The sequence below is a fragment of the Drosophila mauritiana genome, unplaced genomic scaffold, assembly GCF_004382145.1.
Source record: "Drosophila mauritiana strain mau12 unplaced genomic scaffold, ASM438214v1 U_174, whole genome shotgun sequence".
In the NCBI taxonomy this organism is placed as follows: domain Eukaryota; kingdom Metazoa; phylum Arthropoda; class Insecta; order Diptera; family Drosophilidae; genus Drosophila; species Drosophila mauritiana.
The window spans coordinates 1-25,316 of record NW_022881305.1 but is presented as its reverse complement, the minus strand read 5'-3'; the positions used below and the strand labels follow the sequence as shown (position 1 = coordinate 25,316).

General features: G+C 33.9%; 5 non-coding genes and 1 pseudogene across 5 annotated transcripts; all 6 read right to left on the bottom strand.

Annotated features, from left to right (window-relative positions):
• Positions 1-1,173: 1,173 nt before the first annotated feature.
• On the bottom strand, positions 1,174-5,126 carry LOC117149210. The gene has a single exon (XR_004460122.1). It is a non-coding gene; the product is annotated as a large subunit ribosomal RNA (ribosomal RNA).
• Positions 5,127-5,504: 378 nt separating this feature from the next.
• Positions 5,505-5,683, bottom strand: LOC117149209. Its single transcript, XR_004460121.1, has one exon. It is a non-coding gene; the product is annotated as a 5.8S ribosomal RNA (ribosomal RNA).
• Positions 5,684-6,369: 686 nt separating this feature from the next.
• Positions 6,370-8,365, bottom strand: LOC117149213. Its single transcript, XR_004460124.1, has one exon. It is a non-coding gene; the product is annotated as a small subunit ribosomal RNA (ribosomal RNA).
• Positions 8,366-13,160: 4,795 nt separating this feature from the next.
• On the bottom strand, positions 13,161-17,123 carry LOC117149214. The gene has a single exon (XR_004460125.1). It is a non-coding gene; the product is annotated as a large subunit ribosomal RNA (ribosomal RNA).
• Positions 17,124-17,541: 418 nt separating this feature from the next.
• On the bottom strand, positions 17,542-17,695 carry LOC117149211 (annotated as a pseudogene).
• Positions 17,696-18,379: 684 nt separating this feature from the next.
• On the bottom strand, positions 18,380-20,374 carry LOC117149212. The gene has a single exon (XR_004460123.1). It is a non-coding gene; the product is annotated as a small subunit ribosomal RNA (ribosomal RNA).
• Positions 20,375-25,316: the final 4,942 nt, after the last annotated feature.

Sequence of the window (25,316 nt, the reverse complement as noted above, 5' to 3'; positions counted from 1 at the left end):
TGATGACGAGGTGTTTGGCAACTTGACACAATTCATTAAAGTCTTTTATATTAATTATATGATAGGGACAATATCATATGCGTCACTAATTGATGACGAGGTATTTGGCAACTTGATACAATTCTTTAAAGTTTTATATCAAAATTATATGATAGGGACAATTCATATGCGTCACTAAATTGATGACGAGGTGTTTGGCAACTTGACACAATTCATTAAAGTCTTTATTTAATTATATGATAGGGACAATATCATATGCGTCACTAATTGATGACGAGGTATTTGGCAACTTGATACAATTCTTTAAAGTTTTTATATCAAATTATATGATAGGGACAATATCATATGCGTCACTAAATTGATGACGAGGTGTTTGGCAACTTGACACAATTCATTAAAGTCTTTATTTAATTATATGATTAGACAATATCATATGCGTCACTAAATTGATGACGAGGTATTTGGCAACTTGATATATTCTTTAAAGTTTTATATCAAAATTATATGATAGGGACAATTCATATGCGTCACTAATTGATGACGAGGTGTTTGGCAACTTGTTCATTAAAGTCTTTATATTAATTATATGATAGGGACAATATCATATGCGTCACTAAATTGATGACGAGGTATTTGGCAACTTGATACAATTCTTTAAAGTTTTTATATCAAAAATTATATGATAGGGACAATATCATATGCGTCACTAAATTGATGACGAGGTGTTTGGCAACTTGACACAATTCATTAAAGTCTTTATATTAATTATATGATAGGGACAATATCATGCGTCACTAATTGATGACGAGGTATTTGGCAACTTGATATAATTCTTTAAAGTGATAGGGACAATATCATATGCGTCACTAAATTGATGACGAGGTGTTTGGCAACTTGACACAATTAAAGATATGATAGGGACAATATCATATGCGTCACTAAATTGATGACGAGGTATTTGGCAACGTGATAGAATTCTTTAAAGTCTTTATATCAAAAATTATACGATAGGACAATATCATATGCGTCACTAAATTGATGACGAGGTATTTGGCAACTTGATATAATTCTTTAAAGTCTTTATATCAAAATTATATGATAGGGACATATTCATATGCGTCACTAAATTGATGACGAGGTGTTTGTTTGGCTACAGGAAAAATCATTTATTTATCGAATCATCAAGCAAAGGATAAGCTTCAGTGGATCGCAGTATGGCAGCTGCTCAACCACTTACAACACCTTGCCTGTTACAAAAGTCGTTTACAATTGATTCTAGGCTTTGTCATTGTATTAAATAATGCTTTTATATGTAACTAGCGCGGCATCAGGTGATCGAAGATCCTCCTAATTTACTATGTTACAAATTACATTGGCATCACATCCATTGTCGTTTATAAAATAAATTATAAACTTTAAATGGTTTAGAAGCCATACAATGCAAATTGCCCCTTATTTATCATTGCAGTCCAGCACGGATACGACCTTAGAGGCGTTCAGGCATAATCCAACGGACGTAGCGTCATACCACTGTTCGCTCGAACAAGTATTGTGCCATTGGTCCGTACCTGCGGTTCCTCTCGTACTACGCAGGAATGCTGTCGCAACAACGTTTTGTCATTAGTAGGGTAAAACTAACCTGTCTCACGACGGTCTAAACCCAGCTCACGTTCCCTTGCATGGGTGAACAATCCAACGCTTGGTGAATTTTGCTTCACAATGATAGGAAGAGCCGACATCGAAGGATCAAAAAGCGACGTCGCTATGAACGCTTGGCCGCCACAAGCCAGTTATCCCTATGGTAACTTTTCTGACACCTCTTGTTAAAAACTCTTTAAACCAAAAGGATCGATAGGCCGAGCTTTTGCTGTCCCTGTGTGTACTGAACACCGAGATCAAGTCAGCATTTGCCCTTTTGCTCTATGTGTGGTTTCTGTCCGCACTGAGCTGGCCTTGGGACACCTCCGTTATTATTTGAGAGATGTACCGCCCCAGTCAAACTCCCTACCTGGCAATGTCCTTGAATTGGATCATACCTGAGTAATTGGAGTTATACCAAATTTTCAAATCAAAAATACATAAATGCATCGTTTTATTAAAGAATTTGTTTGCGATTATATAACAAACTCGTGATACTTTGATCAAGAAGCTTGCATCAAAACCAATACCATAAGATATAATAAATATATCCGTATAATGGCTAGGAAATGATACACGTTCCATTTAATCAAGTAAGTAAGGAAACAATAAGAGTAGTGGTATTTCATTGACGATACCAAACCGAGGTCTAATATCTCCCACTTATTCTACACCTCTTATGTCTCCTTACACTGCCAGATTAGAGTCAAGCTCAAAAGGGTCTTCTTTCCCGCTAATTATTCCAAGCCCGTTCCCTTGGCTGTGGTTTCGCTAGATAGTAGATAGGGACAGTAGGAATCTCGTTAATCCATTCATGCGCGTCACTAATTAGATGACGAGGCATTTGGCTACCTTAAGAGAGTCATAGTTACTCCCGCCGTTGACCCGCGCTTACTTGAATTTCTTCACTTTGACATTCAGAGCACTGGGCAGAAATCACATTGTGTCAACACCCGCTAGGGCCATCACAATGCTTTGTTTTAATTAGACAGTCGGATTCCCCAAGTCCGTGCCAGTTCTGAATTGATTGTTAATTGATAATCGTTATAATTGATAAGAACTAATTGGTTTAACCCAAATAGTATTCTTAAAAATTTTAGCAAGAAAGTTCCACAATTGGCTACGTACTAAACTATCCGGGGAACAAGTAACTAACATAAATGCTAGAAACTCTATTTACCCAGAACGAGCACATAAACCATGTTATTGTTTCCCAATCAAGCCCGACTATCTCAATCTTCAGAGCCAATCCTTATCCCGAAGTTACGGATCTAATTTGCCGACTTCCCTTACCTACATTATTCTATCGACTAGAGACTCTTCACCTTGGAGACCAGCTGCGGATATTGGTACGGCCTGTTGAGAAGTTTGCGTGTCCCCACCATAAATTTTCAAGGTCCGAGGAGAAATATCGACACAACAGTATATGTCATGCTCTTCTAGCCCATCTACCATATCTCTCTGCGAAAGACTTCCATGGTAGTACGGCTATAAAACAGAAAAGAAAACTCTTCCGATATCTCTCGACGGCTTCTTTATGGTCGTTCCTGTTGCCAGGATGAGCACGAGGCCCATATTTAATAACAAACGGATACTCAACAGGTTACGGAATTGGAACCGTATTCCCTTTCGTTCAAAATTATTCAAGTGTATTATATTCGCTTTGTTTATATAGTTAGGCATTTTTGTTTTACTTGAAAATTTTCGGCTTTCGCCTTGAACTTAGGACCGACTAACTCGTGATCAACCACTGTTCACACGAAACCCTTTCCACTTCAGTCCTCCAAGGTCTCATTCGATTATTTGCTACTACCACCAAGATCTGTACCAATGGCAGCTCCATGCAGGCTTACGCCAAACACTTCTACGCATACCATTGTACCTTCCTACTCACTAAAGTTTCAAAATTTATATCACAAGTAATATAAATCATCTACTTTAGCGGTAATGTATAGGTATACAACTTAAGCGCCATCCATTTTAAGGGCTAGTTGCTTCGGCAGGTGAGTTGTTACACTCCTTAGCGGATTTCGACTTCCATGATCACCGTCCTGCTGTTTTAAGCAACCAACGCCTTTCATGGTATCTGCATGAGTTGTTAATTTGGGCACCGTAACATTACGTTTGGTTCATCCCACAGCGCCAGTTCTGCTTACCAAAAGTGGCCCACTGGGCACATTATATCATAACCTTGAACTTCATATCAAGAAAGTTAAGGTTCTTACCCATTTAAAGTTTGAGAATAGGTTAAGATCGTTTCGACCCTAAGGCCTCTAATCATTCGCTTTACCAGATAAGATTATTTTATATAATATTAAAATGCACCAGCTATCCTGAGGGAAACTTCGGAAGGAACCAGCTACTAGATGGTTCGATTGGTCTTTCGCCCCTATACTCAATTCTGACAATCGATTTGCACGTCAGAACTGTTTCGGTCTTCCATCAGGGTTTCCCCTGACTTCAACCTGATCAAGTATAGTTCACCATCTTTCGGGTCACAGCATATATGCTCAAGGTACGTTCCAGTTAGAGGCATAAATAATATAAATATACATTATACATAACTATATAGAACGCCCCGGGATTGTGTTAATTAGCTATAAATAGCTAAAAAACTAATCCCATTATTAGTCAAGTTAATTACGCTATTAGGTTTACATCCCAATAACTTGCACATATGTTAGACTCCTTGGTCCGTGTTTCAAGACGGGTCCCGAAGGTATCCTGAATCTTTCGCATTGTTAATCATACAAGAGCATATAATAAACACAAAAATCAATGATAATTATGCCATTATATAATTCCGAAAAATTAACGCTCTGTAATAATATAAATCTATCAGCACTTTATCAAATTAATAACATTTATTCTGTGTTAAAATGCAAGCAATTTAATTGGAATAAACTATAAGTTATATTTTATGATAAATTTGGGATATGCTAATAGATTACAATGTCCTTATATGGAAAAAATGCACATTATTCTTAATAATATTATTTAAATATTACAATTTTAATGATGAATTTTCCATAACGGATATTCAGGTTCATCGGGCTTAACCTCTAAGCAGTTTCACGTACTGTTTAACTCTCTATTCAGAGTTCTTTTCAACTTTCCCTCACGGTACTTGTTTACTATCGGTCTCATGGTTATATTTAGTTTTAGATGGAGTTTACCACCCACTTAGTGCTGCACTATCAAGCAACACGACTCTTTGGAAACATCATCTAGTAATCATTAACGTTATACGGGCCTGGCACCCTCTATGGGTAAATGGCCTCATTTAAGAAGGACTTAAATCATTAATTTCTCATACTAGAATATTGACGCTCCATACACTGCATCTCACATTTGCCATATAGACAAAGTGACTTAGTGCTGAACTGTTTTTTTTCGCTCGCCGCTACTAAGAAAATCCTTGTTAGTTTCTTTTCCTCCCTAATTAATATGCTTAAATTCAGGGGGTAGTCCCATATGAGTTGAGGTTGTATATATAACTATTTTTTGCCATAAATTCTTTATATATAAATGATAAAACAATCAATTAAATTCGTTATAAATAGTTCCAATAGTTCTTGTAAGCAAAGTTATTTTTTATCCATTTAACGAACCAACGAAGAATAATAACAAAACCAAGATTTTTCTTTTTCCGAATCATTAATAAGAGACAATTCTAGATGAAAAATATTTCAATTTTTTATGCTAGACATTTCTCAGTATTTGATTGAAAAAGAAAATATTTCTCTTCGTTTTTCACATTCAAATGTGAGATAATGTTTTTCATTTCTTTTTTAATATTATGAATAAAATCATTATTATCCAATGCTTATAAAAAATTTATAAACAACTTAATTAGCATAGTCTTACAACCCTCAACCATATGTAGTCCAAGCAGCACTATAAAATTAATTAAAGTACATAACAGCATGGACTGCGATATGCGTTCAAAATGTCGATGTTCATGTGTCCTGCAGTTCACACGATGACGCACAGTTTGCTGCGTTCTTCATCGACCCATGAGCCGAGTGATCCACCGCTTAGAGTTTTATAATTCATTTTTATATAATATCAATATTGTTTTTATTGAAAGAAATTAAAAATACACCATTTTACTGGCATATATCAATTCCTTCAATAAATTTATTTTTATACCTAAAAATAAATGTTGCGATATGTCTTAGTTTCATATAAGCATTATGTATCATAAAAATCTGGTTATGGTTTGCTATTTTGGGTGACACATACTGCAAAATTTATATAAAACATTAACCTGATGGATGACAGGTACAAACATTGTATATTTTAGGTTGTTGCATTAGCCAACGTATGCTCATAACATAGATGAACAATACATATTCGCAACGCGTGTATATTATGGTCCATATACACACACACTTATTTTGAATACCACATTCAAAATTATTTTAATTTTAATTCGACTTCTACTTTCAAATTTTGTTCAGTTTCTTCGATTTCCATTTTCGAGAATTTGTTTTTATAGGAAACGCCATTGTTGTAGTAGGTACTGCCACAAATACGCACAACAACATTAATAATGTTAAAGTCTTTTTATGAGGTTGCCAAGCCCCACATATAAAATAAAAGCCATCTTCATTTTATTTTGACTTTAACTTTTGATTCCGTGGAATCATTTTGTAATATTTTTATTTTGGTAAATTGTATTTATTTGTATTATAACAAATGTTTATTAACGATAAGGATATTATACAATAATGATCCTTCCGCAGGTTCACCTACGGAAACCTTGTTACGACTTTTACTTCCTCTAAATAATCAAGTTCGGTCAACTTTTGCGAAACAACCGTAACACGCAAGGCGTCACAGTGATCACGTCCGGAGACCTCACTAAATAATTCAATCGGTAGTAGCGACGGGCGGTGTGTACAAAGGGCAGGGACGTAATCAATGCGAGTTAATGACTCACACTTACTGGGAATTCCAAGTTCATGTGAACAGTTTCAGTTCACAATCCCAAGCATGAAAGTGGTTCAGCGGTTTACCCGGACCTCTCGGTCTAGGAAATACACGTTGATACTTTCATTGTAGCGCGCGTGCAGCCCAGGACATCTAAGGGCATCACAGACCTGTTATTGCTCAATCTCATTATTGCTAGACGCAATTTGTCCATTTAAGAAGCTAGTGTCCTTATAATGGGACAAACCAACAGGTACGGCTCCACTTACATAAACACATTCAAACACAATAAACATTTTACTGCCACCATGAATGAAGGCTACATAAGCTTCAGCACCATAATCCTGAAGATATCTATTTAATATATTTGAGTCTCGTTCGTTATCGGAATTAACCAGACAAATCACTCCACGAACTAAGAACGGCCATGCACCACCACCCATAGATTCGAGAAAGAGCTATCAATCTGTCTTACACACTTATGTTCGGACCTGGTAAGTTTTCCCGTGTTGAGTCAAATTAAGCCGCAGGCTCCACTCCTGGTGGTGCCCTTCCGTCAATTCCTTTAAGTTTCAGCTTTGCAACCATACTTCCCCCGGAGCCCAAAAGCTTTGGTTTCCCGGGAAGCGACTGAGAGAGCCATAAAAGTAGCTACACCCAATTGCTAGCTGGCATCGTTTATGGTTAGAACTAGGGCGGTATCTGATCGCCTTCGAACCTCTAACTTTCGTTCTTGATTAATGAAAACATCTTTGGCAAATGCTTTCGCTTAAGTTAGTCTTACGACGGTCCAAGAATTTCACCTCTCGCGTCGTAATACTAATGCCCCCAAACTGCTTCTATTAATCATTACCTCTTGATCTGAAAACCAATGAAAGCAGAACAGAGGTCTTATTTCATTATCCCATGCACAGAATATTCAGGCATTTGAAGCCTGCTTTAAGCACTCTAATTTGTTCAAAGTAATAGTACCGGCCCACAATAACACTCGTTTAAGAGCACTAGTGCAGGTTTTTAAATAGGAGGAACATATGAAAAAATACAAGTATTTAATCACATATAAGAACTCCACCGGTAATACGCTTACATACATAAAGGTATAGTACTAACCACAATTGTAAGTTGTACTACCCGTATGAAGCACAAGTTCAACTACGAACGTTTTAACCGCAACAACTTTAATATACGCTATTGGAGCTGGAATTACCGCGGCTGCTGGCACCAGACTTGCCCTCCAATTGGTCCTTGTTAAAGGATTTAAAGTGTACTCATTCCAATTACAGGGCCTCGGATATGAGTCCTGTATTGTTATTTTTCGTCACTACCTCCCCGAGCTGGGAGTGGGTAATTTACGCGCCTGCTGCCTTCCTTAGATGTGGTAGCCGTTTCTCAGGCTCCCTCTCCGGAATCGAACCCTGATTCCCCGTTACCCGTTGCAACCATGGTAGTCCTAGATACTACCATCAAAAGTTGATAGGGCAGACATTTGAAAGATCTGTCGTCGGTACAAGACCATACGATCTGCATGTTATCTAGAGTTCAACCAATATAACGATTCTTGCGATCGCTTGGTTTTAGCCTAATAAAAGCACATGTCCCATAGGTTCATGTTTTAATTGCATGTATTAGCTCTAGAATTACCACAGTTATCCAAGTAACTGTTAACGATCTAAGGAACCATAACTGATATAATGAGCCTTTTGCGGTTTCACTTTTAATTCGTGGTGTACTTAGACATGCATGGCTTAATCTTTGAGACAAGCATATAACTACTGGCAGGATCAACCAGATAATGTTTTTCCTTCATATTCCATTCATATATTTTGAATCGAAATAAGCAATATAATAGATATATAGATATATAGATTTTTCACTTTATATAATTCCATGATTTTTATTATATTGAATAAAATTCAATATTTCGCCTTTGGGTAAAATTTTAAATATATAAGTAAAAAAATCCATTCGATTACGGCCATTTTTATATAGCATTCGTAATCCATATTTTCATTTTTAATTTATACTTGTTTTACCAATATAACAAGAATTTCATCTAATTATTGTAATATATATATTTCTATAATTTTATCTTTTTATACATACATATTTCATTATAAAATATCATTTATTTCCAACATACATAATTATTGTATCCACACATGTACAATTTTTGTTTAACCAATATAAATATTAAGTTAAATCATTTGCATTTTGAAGATAAATTTAAAATTTATCTCTTTTCATATATATCTCTGGTAATATATAACATAAAACCAAGCGCATATGATAATATTTCCACATTTAATATATAATTTTATATTTCTTTCATAAGAATCCATATTTGTATTATACCGTAACGATATAATAATCCAACTATACGGCAGGTAATAAATTAATATTTGCCTGCCTCCAAAAATTAACGATAATATATGGAAACGATTTGTTATTCTATATATAATAGAAACTTGACTTTTGTTTCAACGATATTATCTATAAAGCGTATATTCCTATTATCCGCGGAGCCAAGTCCCGTGTTCTATAGAACTGAGAAACAAATTTGTACGGATAATAATATACTTTATTGTATGTAACCAATATAAACATAATCCGAAATAAATATTTCGAATAATGCGGGAGGTCGGCAACCACTGCCTACCTATAGTAGTTTTTGAACCCGCTGTCCTCAAAGCGGGTATTTTCAATTCCGTTTGCCACCCAACATACGGGCTATTCTCTTATATATTAAGAGATTATAGGAACATTTCATTTTTTTTTCCATTATTCATATATAATATGATTATTTTTTCCTTATACATATAATAATTAATCATTTTCATATGTATATTATTTAATTTACTCATATTATTGCCAAAATCATATGAATACATAAGTTTTGAACAATATGAGAGGTCGGCAACCACTGCTACCTATAGTAGTTTTTTGAACCCTCTGTCGTAATTCCGGTCGTTTACACTACTATACCCTCTCACTATAATGGCTTTTCTCTATAATACTAAGAGAATGTGGGATATTTTTCAGCATTTTTTCCCTTATACATATAATAATTAATCATTTTCATATGTATATTATTTAATTTACTCATATTATTGCCAAAATCATATGAATACATAAGTTTTTGAACAATATGAGAGGTCGGCAACCACTGCCTACCTATAGTAGTTTTTGAACCCTCTGTCGTAATTTCCCGGTCGTTTACACTACTATAGCCTCTCACTATAATGGCTTTTCTCTTATAATACTAAGAGAATGTGGGATATTTTCAGGCATTTTTTCCCCTTATACATATAATAATTAATCATTTTCAATATGTATATTATTTAATTTACTCATATTATTGCCAAATCATATGAATACATAAGTTTTGAACAATATGAGAGGTCGGCAAACCACTGCTACCTATAGTAGTTTTTGAACCCTCCTGTCGTAATTCCGGTCGTTTACACTACTATACCCTCTCCACTATAATGGCTTTTCTCTATAATACTAAGAGAATGTGGGATATTTTCAGAATTTTTTCCCTTATACATATAATAATTAATCATTTTCATATGTATATTATTTAATTTACTCATATTATTGCCAAATCATATGAATACATAAGTTTGAACAATATGAGAGGTCGGCAACCACTGCCTACCTATAGTAGTTTTTGAACCCTCTGTCGTAATTCCGGTCGTTTACACTACTATACCCTCTCACTATAATGGCTTTTCTCTATTATACTAAGAGAATGTGGGATATTTTCAGCATTTTTTCCCTTATACATATAATAATTAATAATTTTCATATGTATATTATTTAATTTACTCATATAATTGCCAAAATCATATGAATACATAAGTTTTGAACAATATGAGAGGTCGGCAACCACTGCCTACCTATAGTAGTTTTTGAACCCTCTGTCGTAATTCCGGTCGTTTACACTACTATACCCTCTCACTATAATGGCTTTTCTCTATAATACTAAGAGAATGTGGGAATATTTCAGCATTTTTTCCCCTATACATATAATAATTAATAATTTTCATATGTATATTATTTAATTTACTCATATAATTGCCAAAATCATATGAATACATAAGTTTTGAACAATATGAGAGGTCGGCAACCACTGCCTACCTATAGTAGTTTTTGAACCCTCTGTCGTAATTCCGGTCGTTTACACTACTATACCCTCTCACTATAATGGCTTTTCTCTATAATACTAAGAGAATGTGGGAATATTTCAGCATTTTTTCCCCTATACATATAATAATTAATAATTTTCATATGTATATTATTTAATTTACTCATATAATTGCCAAAATCATATAAATACATAAGTTTTGAACAATATCAGAGGTCAGCAACGGTCTTTCCTCTATAATACTAAGATAATATGGGAATATTTTCAGCATTTTTTCCCTTATACATTTATACATATAATAATTAATCATTTTCATATGTATATTATTTAATTTACTCATATTATTGCCAAAATCATATAAATACATAAGTTTTGAACAATATCAGAGGTCAGCAACGGTCTTTCCTCTATAATACTAAGATAATGTGGGAATATTTCATCATTTTTTCCTTTATACATTTATACATATAATATTTAATCATTTTATATGTATATTATTTAATTTACTCATATAATTGCCAAAATCATATAAATACATAAGTTTTGAACAATATCAGAGGTCGGCAACGGTCTTTCCTCTATAATACTAAGATAATATGGGAATATTTCAGCATTTTTTCCCTTATACATATAATAATTAATCATTTTCATATGTATATTATTTAATTTACTCGTATAATTGCCAAAATCCTATGAAGACATAAGAGAATACAATATGAGAGGTCGGCGCAACCATAATATAGTAGTTGATGACGAGGTGTTTGGCAACTTGATACAATTCTTTAAAAAGTCTTTATATTAATTATATGATAGGGACAATATCATATGCGTCACTAAATTGATGACGAGGTGTTTGGCAACGTGACACAAATCATTAAAGTCTTTATATTAATTATATGATAGAGACAATATCATATGCGTCACTAAATTGATGACGAGGTATTTGGCAACTTGATAGAATTCTTTAAAGTCTTTATATCAAAAATTATATGATAGGGACAATATCATATGCGTCACTAAATTGATGACGAGGTGTTTGGCAACTTGACACAATTCATTAAAGTCTTTATATTAATTATATGATAGAGACAATATCATATGCGTCACTAAATTGATGACGAGGTATTTGGCAACTTGATATAATTCTTTAAAGTCTTTATATCAAATATTATATGATAGGGACAATATCATATGCGTCACTAAATTGATGACGAGGTGTTTGGCAACTTGACACAATTCATTAAAGTCTTTATATTAATTATATGATAGGGACAATATCATATGCGTCACTAAATTGATGACGAGGTATTTGGCAACTTGATACAATTCTTTAAAGTTTTTATATCAAAAATTATATGATAGGGACAATATCATATGCGTCACTAAATTGATGACGAGGTGTTTGGCAACTTGACACAATTCATTAAAGTCTTTATATTAATTATATGATAGGGACAATATCATATGCGTCACTAAATTGATGACGAGGTATTTGGCAACTTGATACAATTCTTTAAAGTTTTATATCAAAAATTATATGATAGGGACAATATCATATGCGTCACTAAATTGATGACGAGGTGTTTGGCAACTTGACACAATTCATTAAAGTCTTTATATTAATTATATGATAGAGACAATATCATATGCGTCACTAAATTGATGACGAGGTATTTGGCAACTTGATATAATTCTTTAAAGTCTTTATATCAAAAATTATATGATAGGGACAATATCATATGCGTCACTAAATTGATGACGAGGTGTTTGGCAACTTGACACAATTCATTAAAGTCTTTATATTAATTATATGATAGGGACAATATCATATGCGTCACTAAATTGATGACGAGGTATTTGGCAACTTGATACAATTCTTTAAAGTTTTTATATCAAAAATTATATGATAGGGACAATATCATATGCGTCACTAAATTGATGACGAGGTGTTTGGCAACTTGACACAATTCATTAAAGTCTTTATATTAATTATATGATAGGGACAATATCATATGCGTCACTAAATTGATGACGAGGTATTTGGCAACTTGATATAATTCTTTAAAGTCTTTATATCAAAAATTATATGATAGGGACAATATCATATGCGTCACTAAATTGATGACGAGGTGTTTGGCAACTTGACACAATTCATTAAAGTCTTTATATTAATTATATGATAGGGACAATATCATATGCGTCACTAAATTGATGACGAGGTATTTGGCAACGTGATAGAATTCTTTAAAGTCTTTATATCAAAAATTATACGATAGGGACAATATCATATGCGTCACTAAATTGATGACGAGGTATTTGGCAACTTGATATAATTCTTTAAAGTCTTTATATCAAAAATTATATGATAGGGACAATATCATATGCGTCACTAAATTGATGACGAGGTGTTTGTTTGGCTACAGGAAAAATCATTTATTTATCGAATCATCAAGCAAAGGATAAGCTTCAGTGGATCGCAGTATGGCAGCTGCTCAACCACTTACAACACCTTGCCTGTTACAAAAGTCGTTTACAATTGATTCTAGGCTTTGTCATTGTATTAAATAATGCTTTTATATGTAACTAGCGCGGCATCAGGTGATCGAAGATCCTCCTAATTTACTATGTTACAAATTACATTGGCATCACATCCATTGTCGTTTATAAAATAAATTATAAACTTTAAATGGTTTAGAAGCCATACAATGCAAATTGCCCCTTATTTATCATTGCAGTCCAGCACGGATACGACCTTAGAGGCGTTCAGGCATAATCCAACGGACGTAGCGTCATACCACTGTTCGCTCGAACAAGTATTGTGCCATTGGTCCGTACCTGCGGTTCCTCTCGTACTACGCAGGAATGCTGTCGCAACAACGTTTTGTCATTAGTAGGGTAAAACTAACCTGTCTCACGACGGTCTAAACCCAGCTCACGTTCCCTTGCATGGGTGAACAATCCAACGCTTGGTGAATTTTGCTTCACAATGATAGGAAGAGCCGACATCGAAGGATCAAAAAGCGACGTCGCTATGAACGCTTGGCCGCCACAAGCCAGTTATCCCTATGGTAACTTTTCTGACACCTCTTGTTAAAAACTCTTTAAACCAAAAGGATCGATAGGCCGAGCTTTTGCTGTCCCTGTGTGTACTGAACACCGAGATCAAGTCAGCATTTGCCCTTTTGCTCTATGTGTGGTTTCTGTCCGCACTGAGCTGGCCTTGGGACACCTCCGTTATTATTTGAGAGATGTACCGCCCCAGTCAAACTCCCTACCTGGCAATGTCCTTGAATTGGATCATACCTGAGTAATTGGAGTTATACCAAATTTTCAAATCAAAAATACATAAATGCATCGTTTTATTAAAGAATTTGTTTGCGATTATATAACAAACTCGTGATACTTTGATCAAGAAGCTTGCATCAAAACCCAATACCATAAGATATAATAAATATATCCGTATAATGGCTAGGAAATGATACACGTTCCATTTAATCAAGTAAGTAAGGAAACAATAAGAGTAGTGGTATTTCATTGACGATACCAAACCGAGGTCTAATATCTCCCACTTATTCTACACCTCTTATGTCTCCTTACACTGCCAGATTAGAGTCAAGCTCAAAAGGGTCTTCTTTCCCCGCTAATTATTCCAAGCCCGTTCCCTTGGCTGTGGTTTCGCTAGATAGTAGATAGGGACAGTAGGAATCTCGTTAATCCATTCATGCGCGTCACTAATTAGATGACGAGGCATTTGGCTACCTTAAGAGAGTCATAGTTACTCCCGCCGTTGACCCGCGCTTACTTGAATTTCTTCACTTTGACATTCAGAGCACTGGGCAGAAATCACATTGTGTCAACACCCGCTAGGGCCATCACAATGCTTTGTTTTAATTAGACAGTCGGATTCCCCAAGTCCGTGCCAGTTCTGAATTGATTGTTAATTGATAATCGTTATAATTGATAAGAACTAATTGGTTTAACCCAAATAGTATTCTTAAAAATTTTAGCAAGAAAGTTCCACAATTGGCTACGTAACTAAACTATCCGGGGAACAAGTAACTAACATAAATGCTAGAAACTCTATTTACCCAGAACGAGCACATAAACCATGTTATTGTTTCCCAATCAAGCCCGACTATCTCAATCTTCAGAGCCAATCCTTATCCCGAAGTTACGGATCTAATTTGCCGACTTCCCTTACCTACATTATTCTATCGACTAGAGACTCTTCACCTTGGAGACCAGCTGCGGATATTGGTACGGCCTGTTGAGAAGTTTGCGTGTCCCCACCATAAATTTTCAAGGTCCGAGGAGAAAATATCGACACAACAGTATATGTCATGCTCTTCTAGCCCATCTACCATATCTCTCTGCGAAAGACTTCCATGGTAGTACGGCTATAAAACAGAAAAGAAAACTCTTCCGATATCTCTCGACGGCTTCTTTATGGTCGTTCCTGTTGCCAGGATGAGCACGAGGCCCATATTTAATAACAAACGGATACTCAACAGGTTACGGAATTGGAACCGTATTCCCTTTCGTTCAAAATTATTCAAGTGTATTATATTCGCTTTGTTTATATAGTTAGGCATTTTTGTTTTACTTGAAAATTTTCGGCTTTCGCCTTGAACTTAGGACCGACTAACTCGTGATCAACCACTGTTCACACGAAACCCTTCTCCACTTCAGTCCTCCAAGGTCTCATTCGATTATTTGCTACTACCACCAAGATCTGTACCAATGGCAGCTCCATGCAGGCTTACGCCAAACACTTCTACGCATACCATTGTACCTTCCTACTCACTAAAGTTTCAAAATTTATATCACAAGTAATATAAATCATCTACTTTAGCGGTAATGTATAGGTATACAACTTAAGCGCCATCCATTTTAAGGGCTAGTTGCTTCGGCAGGTGAGTTGTTACACACTCCTTAGCGGATTTCGACTTCCATGATCACCGTCCTGCTGTTTTAAGCAACCAACGCCTTTCATGGTATCTGCATGAGTTGTTAATTTGGGCACCGTAACATTACGTTTGGTTCATCCCACAGCGCCAGTTCTGCTTACCAAAAGTGGCCCACTGGGCACATTATATCATAACCTTGAACTTCATATCAAGAAAGTTAAGGTTCTTACCCATTTAAAGTTTGAGAATAGGTTAAGATCGTTTCGACCCTAAGGCCTCTAATCATTCGCTTTACCAGATAAGATTATTTTATATAATATTAAAATGCACCAGCTATCCTGAGGGAAACTTCGGAAGGAACCAGCTACTAGATGGTTCGATTGGTCTTTCGCCCCTATACTCAATTCTGACAATCGATTTGCACGTCAGAACTGTTTCGGTCTTCCATCAGGGTTTCCCCTGACTTCAACCTGATCAAGTATAGTTCACCATCTTTCGGGTCACAGCATATATGCTCAAGGTACGTTCCAGTTAGAGGCATAAATAATATAAATATACATTATACATAACTATATAGAACGCCCCGGGATTGTGTTAATTAGCTATAAATAGCTAAAAAACTAATCCCATTATTAGTCAAGTTAATTACGCTATTAGGTTTACATCCCAATAACTTGCACATATGTTAGACTCCTTGGTCCGTGTTTCAAGACGGGTCCCGAAGGTATCCTGAATCTTTCGCATTGTTAATCATACAAGAGCATATAATAAACACAAAAATCAATGATAATTATGCCATTATATAATTCCGAAAAATTAACGCTCTGTAATAATATAAATCTATCAGCACTTTATCAAATTAATAACATTTATTCTGTGTTAAAATGCAAGCAATTTAATTGGAATAAACTATAAGTTATATTTTATGATAAATTTGGGATATGCTAATAGATTACAATGTCCTTATATGGAAAAAATGCACATTATTCTTAATAATATTATTTAAATATTACAATTTTAATGATGAATTTTCCATAACGGATATTCAGGTTCATCGGGCTTAACCTCTAAGCAGTTTCACGTACTGTTTAACTCTCTATTCAGAGTTCTTTTCAACTTTCCCTCACGGTACTTGTTTACTATCGGTCTCATGGTTATATTTAGTTTTAGATGGAGTTTACCACCCACTTAGTGCTGCACTATCAAGCAACACGACTCTTTGGAAACATCATCTAGTAATCATTAACGTTATACGGGCCTGGCACCCTCTATGGGTAAATGGCCTCATTTAAGAAGGACTTAAATCATTAATTTCTCATACTAGAATATTGACGCTCCATACACTGCATCTCACATTTGCCATATAGACAAAGTGACTTAGTGGCTGAACTGTTTTCTTTTCGCTCGCCGCTACTAAGAAAATCCTTGTTAGTTTCTTTTCCTCCCCTAATTAATATGCTTAAATTCAGGGGGTAGTCCCATATGAGTTGAGGTTGTATATATAACTATTTTTTGCCATAAATTCTTTATATATAAATGATAAAACAATCAATTAAATTCGTTATAAATAGTTCCAATAGTTCTTGTAAGCAAAGTTATTTTTTATCCATTTAACGAACCAACGAAGAATAATAACAAAACCAAGATTTTCTTTTTCCGAATCATTAATAAGAGACAATTCTAGATGAAAAATATTTCAATTTTTTATGCTAGACATTTCTCAGTATTATTTGATTGAAAAAGAAAATATTTCTCTTCGTTTTTCACATTCAAATGTGAGATAATGTTTTTCATTTCTTTTTAATATTATGAATAAAATCATTATTTAATCCAATAATATACCATATGCTTATAAAAAATTTATAAACAACTTAATTAGCATAGTCTTACAACCCTCACCATATGTAGTCCAAGCAGCACTATAAAATTAATTAAAGTACATAACAGCATGGACTGCGATATGCGTTCAAAAATGTCGATGTTCATGTGTCCTGCAGTTCACACGATGACGCACAGTTTGCTGCGTTCTTCATCGACCCATGAGCCGAGTGATCCACCGCTTAGAGTTTTATAATTCATTTTTATATAATATCAATATTGTTTTTATTGAAAGAAATTAAAAAATACACCATTTTACTGGCATATATCAATTCCTTCAATAAATTTATTTTTATACCTAAAAATAAATGTTGCGATATGTCTTAGTTTCATATAAGCATTATGTATCATAAAATCTGGTTATGGTTTGCTATTTTGGGTGACACATACTGCAAAATTTATATAAAACATTAACCTGATGGATGACAGGTACAAACATTGTATATTTTAGGTTGTTGCATTAGCCAACGTATGCTCATAACATAGATGAACAATACATATTCGCAACGCGTGTATATTATGGTCCATATACACACACACTTATTTTGAATACCACATTCAAAATTATTTTAATTTTAATTCGACTTCTACTTTCAAATTTTGTTCAGTTTCTTCGATTTCCATTTTCGAGAATTTGTTTTATAGGAAACGCCATTGTTGTAGTAGGTACTGCCACAAATACGCACAACAACATTAATAATGTTAAAGTCTTTTTATGAGGTGCCAAGCCCCACATATAAAATAAAAGCCATCTTCATTTTATTTTGACTTTAACTTTTGATTCCGTGGAATCATTTTGTAATATTTTTATTTTGGTAAATTGTATTTATTTGTATTATAACAAATGTTTATTAACGATAAGGATATTATACAATAATGATCCTTCCGCAGGTTCACCTACGGAAACCTTGTTACGACTTTTACTTCCTCTAAATAATCAAGTTCGGTCAACTTTTGCGAAACAACCGTAACACGCAAGGCGTCACAGTGATCACGTCCGGAGACCTCACTAAATAATTCAATCGGTAGTAGCGACGGGCGGTGTGTACAAAGGGCAGGGACGTAATCAATGCGAGTTAATGACTCACACTTACTGGGAATTCCAAGTTCATGTGAACAGTTTCAGTTCACAATCCCAAGCATGAAAGTGGTTCAGCGGTTTACCCGGACCTCTCGGTCTAGGAAATACACGTTGATACTTTCATTGTAGCGCGCGTGCAGCCCAGGACATCTAAGGGCATCACAGACCTGTTATTGCTCAATCTCATTATTGCTAGACGCAATTTGTCCATTTAAGAAGCTAGTGTCCTTATAATGGGACAAACCAACAGGTACGGCTCCACTTACATAAACACATTCAAACACAATAAACATTTTACTGCCACCATGAATGAAGGCTACATAAGCTTCAGCACCATAATCCTGAAGATATCTATTTAATATATTTGAGTCTCGTTCGTTATCGGAATTAACCAGACAAATCACTCCACGAACTAAGAACGGCCATGCACCACCACCCATAGATTCGAGAAAGAGCTATCAATCTGTCTTACACACTTATGTTCGGACCTGGTAAGTTTTCCCGTGTTGAGTCAAATTAAGCCGCAGGCTCCACTCCTGGTGGTGCCCTTCCGTCAATTCCTTTAAGTTTCAGCTTTGCAACCATACTTCCCCCGGAGCCCAAAAGCTTTGGTTTCCCGGGAAGCGACTGAGAGAGCCATAAAAGTAGCTACACCCAATTGCTAGCTGGCATCGTTTATGGTTAGAACTAGGGCGGTATCTGATCGCCTTCGAACCTCTAACTTTCGTTCTTGATTAATGAAAACATCTTTGGCAAATGCTTTCGCTTAAGTTAGTCTTACGACGGTCCAAGAATTTCACCTCTCGCGTCGTAATACTAATGCCCCCAAACTGCTTCTATTAATCATTACCTCTTGATCTGAAAACCAATGAAAGCAGAACAGAGGTCTTATTTCATTATCCCATGCACAGAATATTCAGGCATTTGAAGCCTGCTTTAAGCACTCTAATTTGTTCAAAGTAATAGTACCGGCCCACAATAACACTCGTTTAAGAGCACTAGTGCAGGTTTTTAAATAGGAGGAACATATGAAAAAATACAAGTATTTAATCACATATAAGAACTCCACCGGTAATACGCTTACATACATAAAGGTATAGTACTAACCACAATTGTAAGTTGTACTACCCGTATGAAGCACAAGTTCAACTACGAACGTTTTAACCGCAACAACTTTAATATACGCTATTGGAGCTGGAATTACCGCGGCTGCTGGCACCAGACTTGCCCTCCAATTGGTCCTTGTTAAAGGATTTAAAGTGTACTCATTCCAATTACAGGGCCTCGGATATGAGTCCTGTATTGTTATTTTTCGTCACTACCTCCCCGAGCTGGGAGTGGGTAATTTACGCGCCTGCTGCCTTCCTTAGATGTGGTAGCCGTTTCTCAGGCTCCCTCTCCGGAATCGAACCCTGATTCCCCGTTACCCGTTGCAACCATGGTAGTCCTAGATACTACCATCAAAAGTTGATAGGGCAGACATTTGAAAGATCTGTCGTCGGTACAAGACCATACGATCTGCATGTTATCTAGAGTTCAACCAATATAACGATCTTGCGATCGCTTGGTTTTAGCCTAATAAAAGCACATGTCCCATAAGGTTCATGTTTTAATTGCATGTATTAGCTCTAGAATTACCACAGTTATCCAAGTAACTGTTAACGATCTAAGGAACCATAACTGATATAATGAGCCTTTTGCGGTTTCACTTTTAATTCGTGTGTACTTAGACATGCATGGCTTAATCTTTGAGACAAGCATATAACTACTGGCAGGATCAACCAGAATAATGTTTTTCCTTCATATTCCATTCATATTTTTGAATCGAAATAAGCAATATAATAGATATATAGATATATAGATTTTTCACTTTATATAATTCCATGATTTTTATTATATTGAATAAAATTCAATATTTCGCCTTTGGGTAAAATTTTAAATATATAAGTAAAAAAATCCATTCGATTACGGCCATTTTTATATAGCATTCGTAATCCATATTTTCATTTTTAATTTATACTTGTTTTACCAATATAACAAGAATTTCATCTAATTATTGTAAATATATATTTCTATAATTTATCTTTTTATACATACATATTTCATTATAAAATATCATTTTATTTCCAACATACATAATTATTGTATCCACACATGTACAATTTTTGTTTAACCAATATAAATATTAAGTTAAATCATTTGCATTTTGAAGATAAATTTAAAATTTATCTCTTTTCATATATATCTCTGGTAATATATAACATAAAACCAAGCGCATATGATAATATTTCCACATTTAATATATAATTTTATATTTCTTTCATAAGAATCCATATTTGTATTATACCGTAACGATATAATAATCCAACTATACGGCAGGTAATAAATTAATATTTGCCTGCCTCCAAAAATTAACGATAATATATGGAAACGATTTGTTATTCTATATATAATAGAAACTTGACTTTTGTTTCAACGATATTATCTATAAAGCGTATATTCCTATTATCCGCGGAGCCAAGTCCCGTGTTCTATAGAACTGAGAAACAAATTTGTACGGATAATAATATACTTTATTGTATGTAACCAATATAAACATAATCCGAAATAAATATTTCGAATAATGCGGGAGGTCGGCAACCACTGCCTACCTATAGTAGTTTTTGAACCCGCTGTCCTCAAAGCGGGTATTTTCAATTCCGTTTGCCACCCAACATACGGGCTATTCTCTTATATATTAAGAGATTATAGGAACATTTCATTTTTTTTCCATTATTCATATATAATATGATTATTTTTTCCCTTATACATATAATAATTAATCATTTTCATATGTATATTATTTAATTTACTCATATTATTGCCAAAATCATATGAATACATAAGTTTTGAACAATATGAGAGGTCGGCAACCACTGCCTACCTATAGTAGTTTTTGAACCCTCTGTCGTAATTCCGGTCGTTTACACTACTATACCCTCTCACTATAATGGCTTTTCTCTATAATACTAAGAGAATGTGGGATATTTTCAGCATTTTTTCCCTTATACATATAATAATTAATCATTTTCATATGTATATTATTTAATTTACTCATATTATTGCCAAAATCATATGAATACATAAGTTTTGAACAATATGAGAGGTCGGCAACCACTGCCTACCTATAGTAGTTTTTGAACCCTCTGTCGTAATTCCGGTCGTTTACACTACTATACCCTCTCACTATAATGGCTTTTCTCTATAATACTAAGAGAATGTGGGATATTTTCAGCATTTTTTCCCTTATACATATAATAATTAATCATTTTCATATGTATATTATTTAATTTACTCATATTATTGCCAAAATCATATGAATACATAAGTTTTGAACAATATGAGAGGTCGGCAACCACTGCCTACCTATAGTAGTTTTTGAACCCTCTGTCGTAATTCCGGTCGTTTACACTACTATACCCTCTCACTATAATGGCTTTTCTCTATAATACTAAGAGAATGTGGGATATTTTCAGAATTTTTTCCCTTATACATATAATAATTAATCATTTTCATATGTATATTATTTAATTTACTCATATTATTGCCAAAATCATATGAATACATAAGTTTTGAACAATATGAGAGGTCGGCAACCACTGCCTACCTATAGTAGTTTTTGAACCCTCTGTCGTAATTCCGGTCGTTTACACTACTATACCTCTCACTATAATGGCTTTTCTCTATTATACTAAGAGAATGTGGGATATTTTCAGCATTTTTTCCCTTATACATATAATAATTAATAATTTTCATATGTATATTATTTAATTTACTCATATAATTGCCAAAATCATATGAATACATAAGTTTTGAACAATATGAGAGGTCGGCAACCACTGCCTACCTATAGTAGTTTTTGAACCCTCTGTCGTAATTCCGGTCGTTTACACTACTATACCCTCTCACTATAATGGCTTTTCTCTATAATACTAAGAGAATGTGGGAATATTTCAGCATTTTTTCCCCTATACATATAATAATTAATAATTTTCATATGTATATTATTTAATTTACTCATATAATTGCCAAAATCATATGAATACATAAGTTTTGAACAATATGAGAGGTCGGCAACCACTGCCTACCTATAGTAGTTTTTGAACCCTCTGTCGTAATTCCGGTCGTTTACACTACTATACCCTCTCACTATAATGGCTTTTCTCTATAATACTAAGAGAATGTGGGAATATTTCAGCATTTTTTCCCTATACATATAATAATTAATAATTTTCATATGTATATTATTTAATTTACTCATATAATTGCCAAAATCATATAAATACATAAGTTTTGAACAATATCAGAGGTCAGCAACGGTCTTTCCTCTATAATACTAAGATAATATGGGAATATTTTCAGCATTTTTTTTCCTTATACATTTATACATATAATAATTAATCATTTTCATATGTATATTATTTAATTTACTCATATTATTGCCAAAATCATATAAATACATAAGTTTTGAACAATATCAGAGGTCAGCAACGGTCTTTCCTCTATAATACTAAGATAATGTGGGAATATTTCATCATTTTTTCCTTTATACATTTATACATATAATATTTAATCATTTTATATGTATATTATTTAATTTACTCATATAATTGCCAAAATCATATAAATACATAAGTTTTGAACAATATCAGAGGTCGGCAACGGTCTTTCCTCTATAATACTAAGATAATATGGGAATATTTCAGCATTTTTTCCCTTATACATATAATAATTAATCATTTTCATATGTATATTATTTAATTTACTCGTATAATTGCCAAAATCCTATGAAGACATAAGAGAATACAATATGAGGTCGGCGCAACCATAATATAGTAGTTGATGACGAGGTGTTTGGCAACTTGATACAATTCTTTAAAAAGTCTTTATATTAATTATATGATAGGGACAATATCATATGCGTCACTAAATTGATGACGAGGTGTTTGGCAACGTGACACAAATCATTAAAGTCTTTATATTAATTATATGATAGAGACAATATCATATGCGTCACTAAATTGATGACGAGGTATTTGGCAACTTGATAGAATTCTTTAAAGTCTTTATATCAAAAATTATATGATAGGGACAATATCATATGCGTCACTAAATTGATGACGAGGTGTTTGGCAACTTGACACAATTCATTAAAGTCTTTATATTAATTATATGATAGAGACAATATCATATGCGTCACTAAATTGATGACGAGGTATTTGGCAATTGATATAATTCTTTAAAGTCTTTATATCGACAATATCATATGCGTCACTAAATTGATGACGAGGTGTTTGGCAACTTGACACAATTCATTAAAGTCTTTATATTAATTATATGATAGGGACAATATCATATGCGTCACTAAATTGATGACGAGGTATTTGGCAACTTGATACAATTCTTTAAAGTTTTTTATATCAAAATTATATGATAGGGACAATATCATATGCGTCACTAAATTGATGACGAGGTGTTTGGCAACTTGACACAATTCATTAAAGTCTTTATATTAATTATATGATAGGGACAATATCATATGCGTCACTAAATTGATGACGAGGTATTTGGCAACTTGATACAATTCTTTAAAGTTTTTATATCAAAAATTATATGATAGGGACAATATCATATGCGTCACTAAATTGATGACGAGGTGTTTGGCAACTTGACACAATTCATTAAAGTCTTTATATTAATTATATGATAGAGACAATATCATATGCGTCACTAAATTGATGACGAGGTATTTGGCAACTTGATAATTCTTTAAAGTCTTTATATCAAAAATTATATGATAGGGACAATATCATATGCGTCACTAAATTGATGTGTTTGCAATGAGTCTTTATATTAATTATATGATAGGGACAATATCATATGCGTCACTAAATTGATGACGAGTTTGGCAACTTGACACAATTCATTAAAGTCTTTATATTAATTATATGATAGGGACAATATCATATGCGTCACTAAATTGATGACGAGGTATTTGGCAACTTGATACAATTCTTTAAAGTTTTTATATCAAAAAATTATATATGATAGGGACAATATCATATGCGTCACTAAATTGATGACGAGGTGTTTGGCAACGTGACACAAATCATTAAAGTCTTTATATTAATTATATGATAGAGACAATATCATATGCGTCACTAAATTGATGACGAGGTATTTGGCAACTTGATAGAATTCTTTAAAGTCTTTATATCAAAAATTATATGATAGGGACAATATCATATGCGTCACTAAATTGATGACGAGGTGTTGGCAACTTGACACAATTCATTAAAGTCTTTATATTAATTATATGATAGAGACAATATCATATGCGTCACTAAATTGATGACGAGGTGTTTGGCAACTTGACACAATTCATTAAAGTTTATATTAATATATGATAGAGACAATATCATATGCGTCACTAAATTGATGACGAGGTATTTGGCAACTTGATACAATTCTTTAAAGTTTTTATATCAAAATTATATGATAGGGACAATATCATATGCGTCACTAAATTGATGACGAGGTGTTTGGCAACTTGACACAATTCATTAAAGTCTTATATTAATTATATGATAGGGACAATATCATATGCGTCACTAAATTGATGACGAGGTATTTTGGCAACTTGATACAATTCTTTAAAGTTTTTATATCAAAAATTATATGATAGGGACAA